This window comes from Cibotium barometz, chromosome 5 (assembly GCF_041138505.1).
Source record: "Cibotium barometz isolate CiBa-2024 chromosome 5, ASM4113850v1, whole genome shotgun sequence".
Lineage (NCBI taxonomy): Eukaryota > Viridiplantae > Streptophyta > Polypodiopsida > Cyatheales > Cibotiaceae > Cibotium > Cibotium barometz.
The window spans coordinates 15,505,772-15,524,693 of NC_141050.1; positions in this window are offsets into that span (position 1 = coordinate 15,505,772).

The window sequence follows — 18,922 nt, forward strand, 5'->3', positions numbered from 1 at the left end:
TAAATGAATCTTGCTCTAGTGGGCAATAATATAATATATAAATAAATATACATATATATATATAACCATATATATATATATATATATATAACCACATATATATATATATATATATATATATATATAACACCACATTTTCATGTGGCTAAAGAGGTGGCACAATTTTTCTCCTTTAAAAATTTACAAGACCAAGGAATGTAGCCTAGATCTATATATAGTAAACTTGTGGAGATTTTGCCTTGTTATACATACTCATACGTCTATGTGGCTCATTACAATAAGGGCATATAGGATGCTTGTGAGTGTAGAGTCAATAAAAGGGTGAAAACACCCCTTGAGGCAAGGCTAGACCCCTTCTTATACCCCCAAGTCAATCAATCTACAACAATGACTTGTCACAACTATGTTATGGCTTAAATACCAGCCTAGCTAGCTCTTTATGTACTAGGTAAAAAACCATAATAATGACTTTTTCCAGGCCACACATGAGTCTGCCCCTCTTCCCCATGCTACCTACTACCATAAACAAAGTCCTCTCCTATCCACTCTATATAGGTACTCAGTCCCTTATAATCATCAAGAAAATTATTGTAACCCTCCTCTTTATCCTTATGTGGATATCCTCATGTGTCGATCACTAGATTGTACCATGGTATAGGTCATCCACGCCCAAGACACCATAATCTGTACTCTCTCTCTGCAATTGAGCATGTCAAATGGTGGGCTAGTGGTGGTTAAAGATGATAAAGTAAAGGTGGAACATGGAACATACTTCCACACCCATGTACATGAATATTGGTTCATTAAGTTGTAATTGCCAGTAGTTTATACATAGCTTATCATGAAGAAGTGTAAATGTTGTGCATGTAGTTCGGGGCTGCCCCATAATCTCTAATAGAGGTCGTGGGTAGTGGGCTATTTATGGCACAATCCTTGCACACCCATGAATATTGGTTCAGTAAGTTGTAATTGCTAGTAGGTTACACATAACTGATCATGAAGAAGTGCAAATGTTGTGCATGTAGTTCGGGGTCGCCCCAATTAACATCTCATTAGCAGATTCATAATTCATTTCATGTGAGTTTGCTTATATCGAATCTTCATATCAATATATGGTTTCTGTTTATCCTGGGCAACTTTGATATCTTTCTCTATATTTGATGATCCATCTCATCCTTATCATCTATTTAGACACTTCCACTTTGATTATGGGTCGAACCAATTCAATGTGTTAGGCTATATTTTGTCCATATAGTGGCATGGTCTCATCCCAATGCTTTGATGATGTGAAGCACTATATTGCCTTAAATGGACTCATCCCAATGATTTGATGATGCAAAGCATTATAGTTCCTTAAATGGAATCATCCCAATGCTTTGATGATGAAAAGAGGCATTATAAGCAAAGTGTATTAAATGCAAATAGTTCACATTCACAAAATACCCGAACAATATCCTTAATCACTTGTTTATCCTCTCTATCTATCCATCCATCAGTTTTTAGACGATATATAGTGCTAATATATAGTGCTAATATCTAGAGAAGCACCTAGAATTCAAAGAATACGGTCCAAAATTCTCAATCACCTAGTTTACTCTCTCTCTCTCTCTCTATCCATCGGCTTTATGCAGTGCTAAGATCTAGAGAGGTACCCTATAGCTTTGAAAAATGCACTCCAAAATAGAGATGCAAATTTGACATCTCTATCACTAATAATTTTCCTAGGTAGTCCTTGCATTCTAAATATTTCTTTCAAGGAAATCTTAGCAACATCTCAAAAGTGAGAAACCTTTGTAATTGATCCACCACTACTAGGATAGAGTCATATCCTACATTCACTGAATTGAATCTAGTAATAAAGCCTATACTTATGCATTCCCATTTCTTTTTTAAAATGTCCAAGGGATGCAACTTCCTTGGAATTTTGGCCTTGACCTTTTGGCATATGCTGCAATACATCCCTCTTGAGTCCAGGCCAAAAGGAACTTTTCTTTACTAACATGTAACTGTTTACATACTCGGGGTGTCCTATAGGGTTTTCATGAGCCTCATCAATATTGCTCTCTTCAAATCTCCACATTTGGGAACACATAGGTGGTTGTTGAAGTATAAGAAGTCATCTTCTAGCTTATACCCCTGGTTTTTTTTCATCTCCTAGGCCATCTTGCTCTCCTGCTTAAGCAAGGCAATGATAGGGGCAAAGAATTCATCTAAGCCAATTTTCTCCGTGATTTCAGTGGTGGATAAGGGATTAGAAATCATAGTTCTAGAATGTAAGGAGACCTTTTTGTTGAGTGATGTTCTCCTTCCCTAACCTATACTTAATCTCAAAGTCGAACTATTGATGAAGAGTCTTCATCCATCTTCTTTGCCTCATATTGAGATCACTCTGAGTGAAGATCCATTTTAAGCACTTATGATCACCAAGGTGAGTTTTTTCCCAAGAAGATAATGTCGCCAAATCTTGCCAAATCTTTAAAGCATACACTATTGCAAGTAGCTCTAAGTCATAGACAACATAATTTCTCTCATGTGTAATCATTAGGATCTCACCAATAGTGAATCCACATGCATTAGTGAACTTCAAAAGGTGTCAAATTCTAGTACCTTCAAAATAGGATTTGTTATTACCAATGCAATCTTTAACTAATCAAAGGCACTTTGGCAATAGGGGTCTATTGCAAAACGGAGCATCCTTCTTGAGAAGTGTAGTTAAGGGAGAAGCAATCTTAGATATCAATGATGGATGGAAATCCGATACCATCCTATTAAGCCTAAAAATCCCCCAGTTTCCTTTATGTATTTGGCTTTGGCTAATTAATAATAGCTTGTACCTTTGCGAGGTCAGCTCAAATTCCATCCTTTAACACTATTAAACCCTAGATATTCAATACAATCACTAAAAAAGATATACTTACTCTTCTTAGCCTGAAAGTATGTGCTTCTAGAGCATGTCTTCAAAAGCTTGTGCACATGCTTCAATACGATCATTAAAGAAGATACACTTACTCTTCTTAGGCAAAAAGTATGTGCTTCTAGAGAGCAGGCCTTCAAAAGCTTGTGCACATGCTTCTTATGATTAACAACATTTTTAGAATAGACCAAGATGTCATCAAAGAAGACCAAAACAAAATCATCCAAGTGTAAAATCTCTTATATTAACAGATTGAAGGCAACGAGGAAATTTGTCAATTTGAATGGCATTACACTAAATTCATAATGTCCATATCGGGTATTAAAGATAGTCTTCAGAGTATCCTACTCCTTAATTCTAATTTGATAGTACCTTGACTTCAAGTCAATCATAGTAAACATATGGGCACCATGAAATCGATCTAAAAGCTTATCTATACTAGGAATGGGATACTTGTTTTTAATTTTTAACTAATCCAATCCTTAATAATTAATACAGAACCTAAGAGTTCCATCCTTCTTCTAGAAAATTGCACGTGTGCACCCTATAGGGATACACTGGGTCGAAACAAAGCCCCCAAAAGTTACCTCAATTGTTCCTTAAGTTCAATTGCATGCTTCTTCCTAAGTTCCTTTATTAGCTTAGATACCTTTACAGGGTAGGAGATCTAGTTACTACAGTTCCTTACATCTTATTCCCCCGTGAAGATCCATGAAAGAAATAGTTTCTTTGTGTGGTAATAGATGCCAACCTAATTTTGGGTAAGCCAATCTATCCCAAGAATTCCATTGTATACTCCTAAAAGTAAAATTATAAACTTACACTCGGTCAAGTTTCCATCTAGAGAGAACTAAATCATGTCTGTTTCATGGCAAACAAAAAGAATTTTCCCACTAGCCAATTCCACTTACATTAGTTTACTTTTCCTTTGGTCAATTACTAATTCATGCAAGCATCCAGGAAAAATGAATGAAAGAGTGCTTCTTGAATCAACCAAAAGCTTAAAATTCTTACCTTGGTAATTTGTTGGGGAGTGGATTACAATTTTTTTGACCATGATGCTTAATGGCAACATAAATCTTTTGTCTCTTTTTCCTCCTGGTCACAGCAAACTATAATGGCTTTAGATGCAACTGACTAGGTTACAAATTGTCTTCTCTATCGATTTCCCCAATTTTGAGTTGGGGATCCTTGATTACTATGTGCTCTCTCTGCACTAAGGCTATAGGTCTCTGGGTTGGAAAAGTGATAATAATAGGAGAGCTTAGGAAATCACTTGTCATATGCCTCGATTATTATCATCTATAGCATTTGTGTTCTCACATAGCTACTAGCATTAGTATTTGTGTTCTCTCCTAAGTTGGTTTTACAATTCTGACACTATTTCGAATAGGAATCATGTCCCCTAGGTTCTCAAGTTTTTGAGCCAGACATACATGGATATATCCACTGAAACAAAAATAAGAGGTTTTTATGTGCTTTAGGCTCTTTGCTTCTATGGTTCAAAATGCTTCTACATGTAAGATTAGTACCCTACATACTGATCAAAGGGGGAGTATATGTCTAAGGAGTTTCATGCATAGTATTGGCCTACTATTACAAACTTTCTATGTGAAAAATATAGACTAAGATGATTAAGTCTCTAGCTAGGTGCTTGTCTAAGGTAAAGCAACTTCTACCCTAAGTCCTACATTCTTTTGTAAAATTCAGGTTTCCATAATCATGGCATGACTCAAGCAAAGCATAATATGGAAGATAGTCTATATCTATTTCCACAATAAACTTCTTTTCACTTCATTCCACTCGTGTGTTACAACATATATAGGGGCTAGTAGGGTTAACCAAAATAATACTCCTTATAGAGCTAAGGTAATAGGCTGTGGCCATTTCTCTATCATTGGCCATATGCTAGAATGTAACTTGAAGAATGATTTGTTGTTTATGAGTGGGCCATTCCACATTTTTATTCACATTATTACTTAAAATAAAAGATAAATTTATAAACATGGAAAATAAGATAACATCTCTTTATTCCAAGGATTTATTAATGTACAATAAGGGTTGCCATCGGGCCATCAATGATCAGGTCTTACTCTCATGGAGCGACAAAATATATGAGTCAACATGCCATGGTAAATGTGCTCATAAGAAAGCCTAATAGTGGTAATCCTATGACGAGGGATAAAGTTTCTAATAATCCTATATATCTGGCACTATGAATCCTTAGATCACAACGTATGATACCCTAATCAATGACTATGGAAGCTTGCTAACCCTAATTACATTAATTAACTTAATATAATTCTATGAAGGATGAAGCCTAAATACAAACATAATAATAAACTAATTGAACTAATCAATTAGGTTACAAGATGGAAACTTGTACTCATAGAAAGACTTAAGAACAACTTGTATTCATTGCTTGAAAATGACCCCTTTTATATGAAGAGAGCTTAAAATACATTCTATTTTAAAGAGAGCTTAAAATACATTCTCATAAGATTTCCTCTTGCTTAAATTTGTAATTGCCCTCAATTATGGGTTTGTTGTTGAAAAGAATGCAGGATCTTAGGAAAGGCACAAAAATATTACTCAAGCTCCCATCTTGCATCTTTACAAGGATGATTTTAAAAAGTCACCAAGTATTTAATATATTGATTTTCAGCATGAATCAATGTAATTTGTTGGTCAATGATAGTATCTATGATTAAAACTTCTTCCTCACCCTTAGTAAGATGTTGGATCCTCATACATAGGATAAGTGAGTGATCCTCTTAACCTAAGAATTCTCCTTGGTTCATGTGGAAGTGCAGTAACTCCAAAGACTTAACTACTACAACTTTAAGAAAAACTATATTGTCTTGGTGATATATTGTTTTCACATGTCACTAACATGAAAAACTATGTGTACTCGAGAGCTCTCCGGCAACTCAAGTTTGTAGACTATGCTACCAACCATTTGTAGACTATGCTACTAAATATTTGTAGACTACGCTACCATGCTATGCTACCAACTTGTTGACTCTTCTCCTTACATTGCTCTATGGCCATAGGAGATCTAGACTAGAGTCCATAAAACAACATAAATGGAGCAAAACTAGTCATAGATAGATTCCAAAGGTGAGAGGTACTCCTCTCCACTAGATTATTCATCTATGAATAAGTATATGCTCTAAAAACTCATTGGGTTTTTAGTTTGACCACCATCAATCTACGGATGGTTGATTTCACTCTTACTTAAAATGATATTTAACCTTAATGATTATTAAACTTTCTATCTCTACCCCCAATGCTATATATATGTGGGCAAGCTATATAGTTTGTAGATATGTTTGATAAAGATCCTTTCAAACTCAGATGTTTTCACATCTTATTACTTGGTCAAATGTTGACCTTTTTACTTTTCCCTTCAAGAAGAGTTTTCATCCGTGAAAATGGTTCAAAAAGTTGTAAACAAGTGTATGTGTGTAGACCATATGGTTAACTATGCTTGTAACTTCCCTAAGTACTAAGCCAAGGAAAGCAAGACACACAAAACATATTTTTCTTAAGTACTACGACCAAGGAAACATGCAACACTCATGTTTCATCTGGAACATCAAACCATAGTTGTGACTTGCAATTATGAAAGATGTCAATAAACCACAAATTGCTACTAAGGCATTGAATAACATCATGCTTTTAGTATATGCCAGAATTTCTCAAATCCTCAAGTACTTCATAAAATGAATGTGCTCCGACATTCAAGGAATTCCTTTGCATGTCCTACAACATCAAAGATGTTTTCCTCTTGTGGTGGTTAGAAACCACATGGACTTTAATCAACAAATTTGCGCAATTGTTATTACAAGTTGTTAGCAAATTGTTATTACAAGTTGTTAGCAAATTGTTTTATAATGTGGTAAAGTTTAATCGACCCCACAGAGTTTAAGGAAAGCTACACTTTCCTCTCTCCAAAAGTTCTTGCGTTCTTCCAAGAACCATTTACACATCTTGTAATGAAGATGATTTCCACATAGACAGCATCTATGTGATGTGTACTGTCTATGCACTACTAGAAAATCAAGAGTAATGTGCACCAATGTGAGTACCACTCCTAGCCCACAAGTAGATACATGCCTATCCACATACTTCTGCAACCACTTTGGTTGCTTAGCAATACATATCTATGTCTCTATAGCCAACCATGTCTCTACGGACATGTTTATGGGCTATCTATGGTGACATCCAAAAGCTAATAGCATCATCCAGACACACCTCTATAAGTGTGGTCTTACTAGACACCTCTACTATGTGAAACATTATCGTAAACCATTTTAATTATGAGAAACGATTTACTATAAAGAAATAAACAAGAAATTGTTTATCGCTTACCCAGTTTGTATATACATATGCTACGATATAGGGATTAGGTATGCCTCCAACACACCTTGCATTGATAGTAGACAAACAAAATCAATCTCTGTACTTTGAGACTGCTTTGACATGAATAACACGACATTCAATTTGTGTTCAATACCAATATGAAGTCTAGCGTATTAAAAGCTTTGTTGCTTCCCCGTGACGATATAGGGATTAGGTATGCCTCCAACACACCTTGCATTGATAGTAGACAAACAAAATCAATCTCTGTACTTTGAGACTGCTTTGACATGAATAACACGACATTCAATTTGTGTTCAATACCAATATGAAGTTTAGCGTATTAAAAGCTTTGTTGCTTCCCCGTGACAATGGCAACGCACTGCCTACCCGTATAGGTGGCAATATACTACCCAACTCTAACCGATGACAACAAAAATAAACGGGTCCTTGTATGCACTTCATAAATATATTACAAAACATAAATGTGTATGATTATTCTTTTTCCTAGCGAGGAACAATATCCACTTTACCTTGTCTATCAAAACACCAAATCTTTCCCTCGATTTGCTTGAGTAACTCTGTACTCCTCTAATAGTAACTCTATAACCATGAATATACCCTTCTCAAGTTGGGATATTTAAGGAGCCACCTCTTACAAGATGCTTGAACCACTTCCTCTACATAGTGCTTATCTAGATTGACTTAAAACCTTTGGCACTACGGCACAAAGTTTAGGGCATTCCAACACCAAATTATTGTTTATCCAACAACTATGCTAATCTATGGACTCTATGGTTCAGTATATAACTCTATGAGTCCCACTAGGGGCCATAGACCCAGCTTCAATGTGAATATAAATAGCAAATTTCTTTAAGAACTTGCCCCAAATATTTTGTGGATCCACCTCATGGACATCTGCCATGCCTGAGCATAGCGTGAAAACAATTTCATGCATACTCAACTACACACTAACACTCTTGACAATTTGGTTTAGCACCAAATTGATAAGGTTAGGGCTTTATCTAGAATAACAAGCAACTAAGATTTATGACTTTCCATAAAATTTGAGCTCATTGGAAGTCAACACCTATATTGGTTGAATGAATTTATCACTTTCTTCTGATAAATTTATCACCCCCATTTAACACAAGGTCAAGCGGGCATGAAGGGTCCACCCCTGAGTGCTTCATCTCAGTACATAACCCAAGAGATTTGTCTAAACACTCCAGATTAGTGCTCACTCTTCTTCTCATAAAAACTTTAACTAATCACTTGGATTAGCACACCTTTCTAACAAGGAAGGCGATGATTGCTGGAAAGTGCATGTGCATACAACAATACCATGCCAAAGTATAAAAAACGATAAAGATAACTGATAGGCATTCCGTACTAGCATCAAGATCAAGATTTGTGTAATCACTCCGGATTAATGCCAAATCTAGTGTGGTTTGCCTCTAATCTCTTCGGACTAGCTTCAAACCTTGAGTTTAATTCTGAACCACCATGTTTAGTCCTAAACTCTCCAAACCTGTTAGAATACTCCGCTAAGCTCTCCGGCTTAGAATTCTTTCCAACAAACATAGTCATGGTTTATAAACTATGTTGGATCCAATGATAATAAATAACTATTCTCGTCTAGAGTGAAGTACTTCTCACTTTAACTAGGTAGTAACTCCATCACATACTGGTAATGATCCAATCATTTCCCAGTGCCTTGCAAACTGGTAGGTTCTACAAGGAAATGAACTTTGCAACACTAAATAGCCCAAACAAACTAAGAATTTACTTTTGTAATTTATGAAAGTCATTCTATACTTCCATAATTTGTATGGTAGTAGCCAAACATGTCCTAAAAAATGAACACCAGTGTTGAATATAGGCGATATTACACTCTCTGAATGTTGTAGGGCATCCCCCACATATCACAATTATCCAACTATTCTAGTCTTCTTGCTCACCAATGGTTCTATAGCATTATCAAACTAGAAACCACTCTGTCAACACTAGTATTTAATCATGGCTATACTACACAGAGCTTATCTAAACTCTGTCATTCGATTTCGTCCCAAAAAAAGGCTATAAGTGAGTCTCAAACTCAATCTTGTCCAAGCACTTGATCACTATGGAACAAGTATACAACCAATCAAAGGGTCAACCTCTTTGTAGGAGCCTTGGTGTCCCATACCACCAAGACCACAATGACCTTCATAAACATTTGATGCCCTATACCATCAAATGAGCATGAAGTTCACCGTGACACACAAGCAGACTCTTTTCCTCTCCTTGAGAAACAAAATCTCAAAAATATGGATGACCACACCCATGAGTGTTTGCACAAACCATGCACATTCTACTCCAAAATTCAACATGGCTATAATTTTAAGAACTATATCAAGCTCCATAGCCTCAAATATGTTGAAAGTACAGCAATGTGATGAGCTATGGTGGATCAAATGCTAGAATCAATATCATTAACAAAGAGATTAGATGATAATTAAGATGTGATTAGTGAGCAATTAACTGATAGCTTAATGTAGGCATGGATAATAAAAAACCAGCAAATTCTCATTAGGCCAATGCCTCAATTTATAGAGTTTACATCCAAGCATCCAATCCCACTGATTTCTCCTTGATTCACTCCACCTCTTTTGCTTGATTCTCTCCACCTCTTCCAAAAACCAACAAATTCTCATTAGGCCAATGCCTCAATTTATAGAGTTTACATCCAAGCATCCAATCCCACTGATTTCTCCTTGATTCACTCCACCTCTTTTACTTGATTCTCTCCACCTCTTCCAAAATATCTCCACACCTCCTAAATCTCCTCATGCTACCCTTTATTCTCTTCCAGTAGACACAGGTTCTCTCACATTTACAGATTCTCTTTTACAGCCTCTAGCCAAGGGCTTATTCCCGCACACACCCTATTCACTTGTATATTTCAACAAAATACTCAATCTAGAGTATTTATGAGAACAATCTGACAAGCCAGTATATGAAGTAACAAGGGAAGGTCTAAAGACTAGCCACAAGGTAGCTTTTAGAGCAAGACCTCTTAGGGACACTCCCATCCTATTAAAACAAAAGGAACAATGACATACTTCAAAGGTGGGTAGAGTAGCTCCGTACTCTATTACAAGCCGCGTTGAACAATTAGACCGTTAACATCATGAACATCCAGGTTTCAATAAACTTTGAATTGAAAGACCACTATGGACTTCACTCTAAGATTACTACTAATCTTATAATAATTGTTCTCTAGGACCATGCACAAGTGCTTAAATCTCTATGGACTAAGCATAATACACTTCGATTGTTTAGGAACAAACACTGTAGTTATCATACTCTCAAGATACTTATTTGTGGTTTAAAATATGGTACAATTTACAAGACCACTACAGCCACATGAGTAAAATAACATCATTATGAGCACCACAACTTTGCTTATGTCTACAACCCCACCTGGATTGTTTAAGCAAGGCTCATGTTCATTCTCCACAATCATTTCATAAATGTACACATTTGTTTTGTCATAGCTTCATACGACAATGGCAACAATTTTATGGAAATTGTGGCCACCATGAATCAAAATATTTTTTTTCGCTACATGATGAGAACCCTTCTCATAGATAATGCCATGTGTGACTACGCACACTTGGAGCCAAAAATGTCAAATTAGGCATGCTAAATAATCATGGTCAACACACCGGACCATGTCATTAGTTTTTTAATAGCTATGGCACCTGCAAACTATTTCCAAACTGTGCTAGATTAAGACCTCGCTTACTTGTATCCTTTTGGATTCCCATAGGCATGCGCAAGAGGTAAAAGTACTTAGATTCCATGATGCTATCATATGTGACTACGCACACATGAAAGTGCCTTCTCTCTCATTGCGCAACATAAACAAGCTCTCACACCACTTGTGTAAACCTTATCCACCCATGTGGAAGCACTTTCTTGTGCCCCAGTTCTCTCTCATTGGTTGTACCATATCGTGGTCAGATGCTTTGACTAAGTACCATACACCTACAAGCACAAAGTGAAAGGCTTTGAGCCTTGCCGGCTTTGAGCCTTGGGATTAGACCTTGCTGTGCGCCTGCTTACTTGCCACAAAGTAAGGAGTAAGACAGCCCCACTAGGGTCAATAAGTAAACCTTGCTAGCCTTTGTGAGAATATAAGCTAGTATTTATTGCTAGACATCATTCCTAAGCAAGAAGGAGAATTGATACCCTTGCGATGTTTTTTCATGTAGTGAAACACGTTATCCCTCTCACTAAACCATAAAGAGAGCTTGCCATATGAACCCAAGTATGAACAAATGGTTAAAGAGGAGCTAGAGAATCTCATCAATATGGGATTTATGTATGAGATCAATTATATCACCACCAATAGTGATTGTTTCTGAAAAGAACTCCTAAAAAGTATGGAAATCTTAGAGTGTACGTTAATCTAAAAAATGAAAAAACATGAATGCTGCCACGTGTTAGAGAGAGTCACGGAGAAGAAGCGTAGCTTCTTGGATGGTTTCTTAGGCTGCATCAATCTAGTAGATTTATACAAGATAGCATATGGGGGACCTATGATTATTATCATTAGCATGCCATTTGGCTTAACTAATGCCCTCACTCACCACCTTCTAATGCTTGATGTCAGCCTTCAAGGATCTCCTTTGAAAGATCCTAGAGATATTCATAGATGACCTTTGTGTGCACTCAAATTGGAAGAAGCATCTTGCTTGTCTAAGGCAAGTTTTTGAGAGGCGTAGTCTCTACTGCATCTCATTGAGCCCACTCAAATATCAAGTGTGGGTTAAGCCTTGGACACAAATATCAAGTTTGGGTTAAGCCTTGGACACATTGTTTCCAAGAATGGCATCTCCATAGATGAGAACAATATCATATCTCAAGACTTCTCTTTCACATATGCATACCCATTCAACACTTCTCTTTTTTAGTCGCCAAGGGTCCCTAGTGAACCGTTACACTCGTAGCCCATAGCCCATTTAGTTGAAATTATATTTTCTTCTTCTAGCTGGGTCAGGAGATCATTAATGACTTCATCTTGTTCTCTTGATTTCTTGATGTGAGATTCTAGTTTCGACCTGCTCTTTATGTTGTTGTAAGATTCTTTGTTTGTCATTGGCCTTATGTTTGTAGAAGTTATCTGCAATTTGTACCAATGATCTTGTGAGCTTAAGTAATTTGTTTCATGGGTCCTCTTGTTCATCTCCACTTCAAGTCCAAGAAAAGACACAACCTACTCTCATGTGCCTTGCCCAAGCATTGGGTCTTCTTCTTCAATCATTCTAGATCTTCTCAATAGTCTTTCTAAGGCTTTTGTTTCACTAATCTATAGGTTTATTAGCATTCTTGTGTCCAGTCCTCTATTACTCTATGAAGGTTTTTGGCTTTTGGATCTTTAACTGTTACGTCAATGTCAACAATTTTTTTTGCCCTTGTCCCTCTTGATATTCTCCTTTAACTCCTCTTCATGTTGTTGGTCCCTTCTCGAAAGCTTATTCATTTGCAAAGAGGACACCACATTAGAAGGCTAAATTTGGGGGGCAGCATCTCTTCCTTGAGTGCTTTGGTTTCTCCATAAAGTGAGGATATGGTGCAGGAGATAGGGGTTCCTATGCTCCTTATTTGCAGTAAGTATTAATATCTCATATAAATTAGAAAAGCCCAATCATCCTTTTTTTTAAAGTACTTGTTGGAAATAGGGTTGCAGGAATGTTCACACACACACAGTGGAGAAGCTCAAGGGAGCACACAATGAGATGATAGGGGAATAATTATCAATGAATGTGACAAATAGAGGTAGCTCCCAATAGATGGTGTCCTCATAGGACCACATATATCACTATGTATAAGCTATAATTTTTGGATAGCTCTAATTGAACCATCTTCAGGAAATGATGTTCGCTGCATTTTTCCAAGAATACAACCATCACAAACATGTTTAATAGGGGCTTCAAGATGTGGCAAAGACACCATGTCATGTTTATGCAAATGTAACAAACTGCCAAAGTTCAAGTGACCAAAGTATGCATGCCATAGCAGCTTAGCATCATCCATTGTCTTTGTGGTGGCAGAAACTGTATATACAGCATGCCTATGAGACAAAGTACTAGAAGCAACAATTGTATTGTCGTTCACTATGATCATGAACAATACATCTATCATCCATAAACTTAACCACTAAGCTACCCTTAGTAATGGTGGCAGAGACATATAACAAGTTCTTCTTGATCCCTGGTACATATAATACATCTGAAAGCGTGATTATTTCACCATTTGTAGCTATGAGAACAATTTTACTAACTCCTTTAACATGATATGAGGAGTTGTTTGCACAGGTAATGGTGTTTCCTTGTAGAGCAAATTAAAGTGATGAGAACAAACTACGATGAGAAGTAATGTGCTTACTAGCACCACTATTAAAATACCAAACATGTACATCTATAACAACCATGCATACATCCTTATATGAAGGGTCAAAACTATACTACACAATGAAAGTCCAATAATCATGTGCATAGTTTACAGATTCTTTGTTTTCTACATTAGATGATGCTGACGCATCAGCTACAACCATACCTGAGTCTTTCTTTTTCGAGCCATTTCCTACACTCATTAATGTAGTGAACAGGTTTCCATACCTACCCTAAGGAAAGGATTTACCTTTGCCTCTTTGTTGACTGGCAGCAAAAGCCTAATCACTTGTACACATGATAGATCATTTTACGCATAGAAACCATGTCACGTAGCCTGTAAACGACATGCATGAGTTGCCCATAGAGCGAGAGTAGAGCTTGACCGGACACGGTGTCCACACGTCGGAGTGCATATGAAGAGTGTGTTCGGGGTTCAAGGGTGAGCCGCCCAGGTCAGAGAACCGTGGGCGGCCAGGCTAGTGTGGGCAGGCAGGCCACTATATAAGCTAGCAATGTGGATACTTATCCATATTCCTCTATGGTTGGGTAGTGATTGGAGCTCTTTTCCCTCTTTGGCCTATGGTGATTGCTATGGAGATGTAACATTGGTATCAGAGTCGGCGTAGTTCTCTCTCGCTTCTTTACATGCAAACAAGCTCTGGAAAAAGATAAGATAATCCTTATTTTCTTTGTAATGGTTAAATTTAACCTTCTTCTTCTTGTTAAGAAGTTGTCAAACAAAAAATTACATTTTGTTTGTCTTATCTCTTTGAGAGAATGCCGAATTATGTGTGATAGAAAGAAGGTTTCTTTGAGTGTAATTTGAGTAGAAGACAAAGCTTTGTGGTGTGTATAAGTACACTCCACACAGCACGAATAGAGATGTGTGTGTGTGCATGAATAGCCACCATCAACCACAGCATCAAAGGGCACAACATAGAGCCGACAAGTCAACAAAAAAAGTGTTGCGCTGGGTAGTAGAGCACGAGGGCCTCTCCACATCTCCCTAGCATGGCCACCCACCATCAGTCTAATAGGCCTCTCCAGATCTCCCTAGCATGGTCACCCTTTGAGAGGTGGTGGGACATTATTTTGGTGGCCCCATAGGTCCAGTGGTGCCCACAGAGTTGGTGTGCAAGTACATTCTTGTTGCCTGTGATTATGCTACCAATTGGTGGTGGGACATTGTTTTGGTGGCCCCATAGGTCCCAATGGCCCACACAGTTGGTGTGCAAGTACATTCTTGTCGCCTGTGATTACGCTACCAAGTGGGCCAAAGCCCAAGCCATATGGCTAACATAGTGGCATGGTTCTTACATGGGCACATCTTGTATCCTCGTAGTAAAGGCTTGATATGGGTAATCTTTGCTAGAAGTTACACCATTGGTCATCATTGCTTTTGCGAGTCATGCGTGCATGTATGCACATATAGGGGATGCCTTAGGTGTGTATATGATTTGCACATGGATCGTCGATATGACGGTTGGAACGCATGTTACTACTATTCAATGGATGAATCAACGCTACGGGAGAATTCCATGAGTTTAATGCTATTTTTTCCTATTTTTTGTGGTTTAAAATAAGCATTAATGGAAAGTTTTACCAAACTATCACATATTTTATTGTGGATATTTTTGGTAGAATGGATTCCCTAAATTTCTATAATTTTTAGGAAATTTTTCTAATTTTTAAGAATTTTTTTGAGCATTTTTATGGTTTAAAAAAATATTTTATACATTTTTGTGGTTTTTTCCGCGTGTATGCTATCAAATTTTTGTCGATTTTCTGCTTAAATGTAGTAGGGGGCAGCATGTTGATGCATGGAAAGGGCAGCTGACAAGGCAAAAAAGTAGGACACTAAGCACATGTGAAATTTAGGGGTACATTAAAAAAAACATTATGGTTTTTTATTCAAAAAGCATGAGGTGCTTTTTTAAAAAAAAAAGCATGAGCAAAGGGGACTATTTTTCTAGTGTATATTTAAAACATATGCTAGTTAATTTTTTTAAAAGTAAAAAGGCATAGAGGAGAGGCAACAATATTATGTGTTCAAGCGAGGGGGAGAAAACAATCAAAAGGAGCCAGTTCTAGTTTTTGCTTATGTAAAGTTGACCAAAGAAGAATTTAAAAATCCACTTAGTGTAAGATTTATGAGATTTAGCATACATAATATGGGTGTCTCCTACACTAGTGGTTCTAAGAAAGAATGGTAGCATAAGAGCGGTTATCAACTTACACGTAGCAAAAATTATGAAAGATGTGCTTGAGAGAGTGTTGGAGTCCGACACTTACGTGGTTCTAGACCACCTAGTTGGCTCTAGAGGAGCATTGACTAATGCAGCCGCGTCCAATGCAATAAGCCAATGCTAGGACGTTGAGCTACCTGTCTGCCTAAATGCGGGGAGATTGATCAATGACTGTAAAGTAGGTTAGTTCGTAAGTCTGTCTTGAATCAGGATAGTGATACGCATCCAGACAGGACTACACTTAACACAAGATTGAACACTGAATAGACATAGATATGTAGAATGAACATAGTAATAACAATATAGTACAATGCCTTAGCAAGAGCTCTGCTCATAAACTGCTCACTTAACTCTCCTGTTTACCTATTCAATATTGCTTCTCTCCTTTGGGCCCAAGTAGACCCGACATGATTCTTTAACTATCCAAATAGTAATACGCTCCTTCCCTACCATCTCAACTGGGTAGACCAAGTCTACTCTAACCCCTATATCCCCTTATCTAACTAATTCCCTTTTTTTCCTTTACAACTACATGGGTACTACCTGTTCTTCAAGAAGCTGTTTTACAAGTTTGTTACAGAACATGAAGGCCTGGTTTGTTGCATAACGGTCAGTCCGAGCGTCGATTTGGGCGGTGGCCAAACAAGCTAATTGGCCACCAAAACCTGGCGATCACGGTGGACACTGCACCAGCCAGCAAAGCCCACAATTGCTGTTTAGAAAAATTGTGTCTGGACTGCCTCTGAGTCTGAATCCTCCCGTCCAGACTCCTTATGGCATGTTCTGGACACCTTTGTTTGGTACCTCCTCTGTTGTTATGCCCCCTTAGATGAACTTGATGGGGCGATCCTAGGCATATCTTGGCTCGTATGCCCTCTTCCTGCTGCTTACCTAGGCATGCCCTATGTCATCGGCCCTTCAAAACTGCACATCAATGGGCCGGGCCTTTGGATGCCTTGCCCTTGCCCTCTTCATTGTTTCCACAGCCATGCCTACTGCAAAGGCATGGGGCTCTATTTGCTCTCGGCTGATGACACCTTCTTTGAAGATGGTCTGCTTAGGTTCCTTTGGCCTTCTTTTCCCACCCCGACTCCATTTCCACCCATAGGGCGGTATCCCTGTAGGTTCTATCTTTAGCACCCCCCTTCCCCTTTCTGCTTAGTGGCTCCATTGGCTAGGGGCATTAGCAGATTTGCTCTTCAAATGAGCTATTTCCTCCTCACCCGGATCCACGAGTCATAAGAGCTTGCTGCTTCCATGCAGGCTCTTCCGTGAGCGTGCTGCTTCCACGCACTACTCTATTTCCAGGGGAGGGGCTTCTTCCCTATCCTGATGCCCTGCCTGAGAGCTCCTTTGGCCCTGTCTCTCTGTCCTTGATGCTTCTTGGTTCATTAATTTTTCAATTTTTTTCCAGTTAGAAGGTCTCAGGTGCCTACTGAGTTGTCTGGATTAAATTTTGCATATATTTCAGAGCAGTTCCCTTCCAGACGCCCATGCTCCTTTGGCCCATTTCTTCCTAATTTTTTTTCTATAGTTCTTCTTTTGCCCCCCTTTTCCCCTTTTTCCCAGCCTTCGAAGTCTTCTATCATCTTTTCCTTTGCTCGCACTTTCTTCACGTGCGTGAACCCTCCTCTTAGCATCCATCTATCCTTGTCTTTTCCGAAGGTCAACATGTGCAATTGTCAATGCGACATTCAACTCATTTAGTGTCATTTTTCCTCCTCTTCCTCTTGTCACCTTTGTAGGCATAGCAGCCTCTACATCCTTTTTGAGGGGGCCTTTATTATCTGCCCGTCCTGTTTTTGCTACTCTTTGAATTCTTTGAGACGAGAACCTCTAGCTCTTCAATGTGTGCTCTTAGCGTAGCCTCATTGTTTTCCTTCTCCTCTAGTTTCCTTGTAGCTTCCCACGTGCGTTTCTTCAGCTCCTCATCGGGCCATCGATGACCCTTTATATATAACAAGTTCCTTCCCCTTCCCTTATGATTGCACAGCTGGCTTCTTTCTGTCTCCCTTCAAGAGGGTGAACCTCCTCTTCCAGAATTCTAATTCATTGTTTTGCTGGTCAGTTTCCATTTGCAGCTTTTGTCCCTTGCTGGTGACACCTCCCCTAGTGGTGCCGACCTCCTTGCCCACTTGGCTGGCTGGGTGGGTGCAGATTCTTCCACGACTTGTATTGGTTCCAGGCCTGCTAGCTGGGCTGGATTCGGATTTCTGGATCCTCCCTCTAGATTTTCATCCTATGAATGGTACCTGCAAGAAGGTGAGGGGGCTTGCATTACGACAATCAATTTGTTTACGTATTCTCCCCACACCTCTTTTAGGTCCTTGATTGCGTGCCCTTCCCATTGCTCCATCTTCTCCGCCTTCAGCTCGTAGACCTCCAAAAATTCCTTTGCATCCAGGACCGCCAGCCTGGCTTTTTCCTTAACCAGCTTTATCTTGTCTCTTTCGGCCTTGACTTACACTTCCTTTATGACCATGAGGTGCTCCTCTCTGATCAAGGCAACTTGGCCCTCTGTTATTGCTTGTCTTTTCCTGGCCCTATCCAATTCAATTCGTAGTTATGCATTTATTTGTTCCTTCTAGGCCATTACCTCCTTCATATTCTCCATTTTCCTTTGGATCTCACCGTTGGCCTTCTGGAGCTCTTGGATTTACTTTTGCATTTTGTCCAAGCGGCCCGCTTCCATCCTCCTCCTACGCAGTTCTTCTTGCAAGGGTTCATGCTGGCTCCTTACCATCTAGATGATAGCATGCTTTTCTTTGATTTGCTGCCTATAGTTTGGTCATTTCCTTCAAGCCATCTGTCATGCAACATTGGAGGTAGTTGAGAGCTCCCTACACCTAGTCTGTGTCAATGGCATTTGGAAAATTTACAGAACTGGTTTGCAGAGAGATCATATGCTTGTTCAATTTGTAAACTTACGGTGGTTGTAGCCTCCTGTTTTTGCTGTT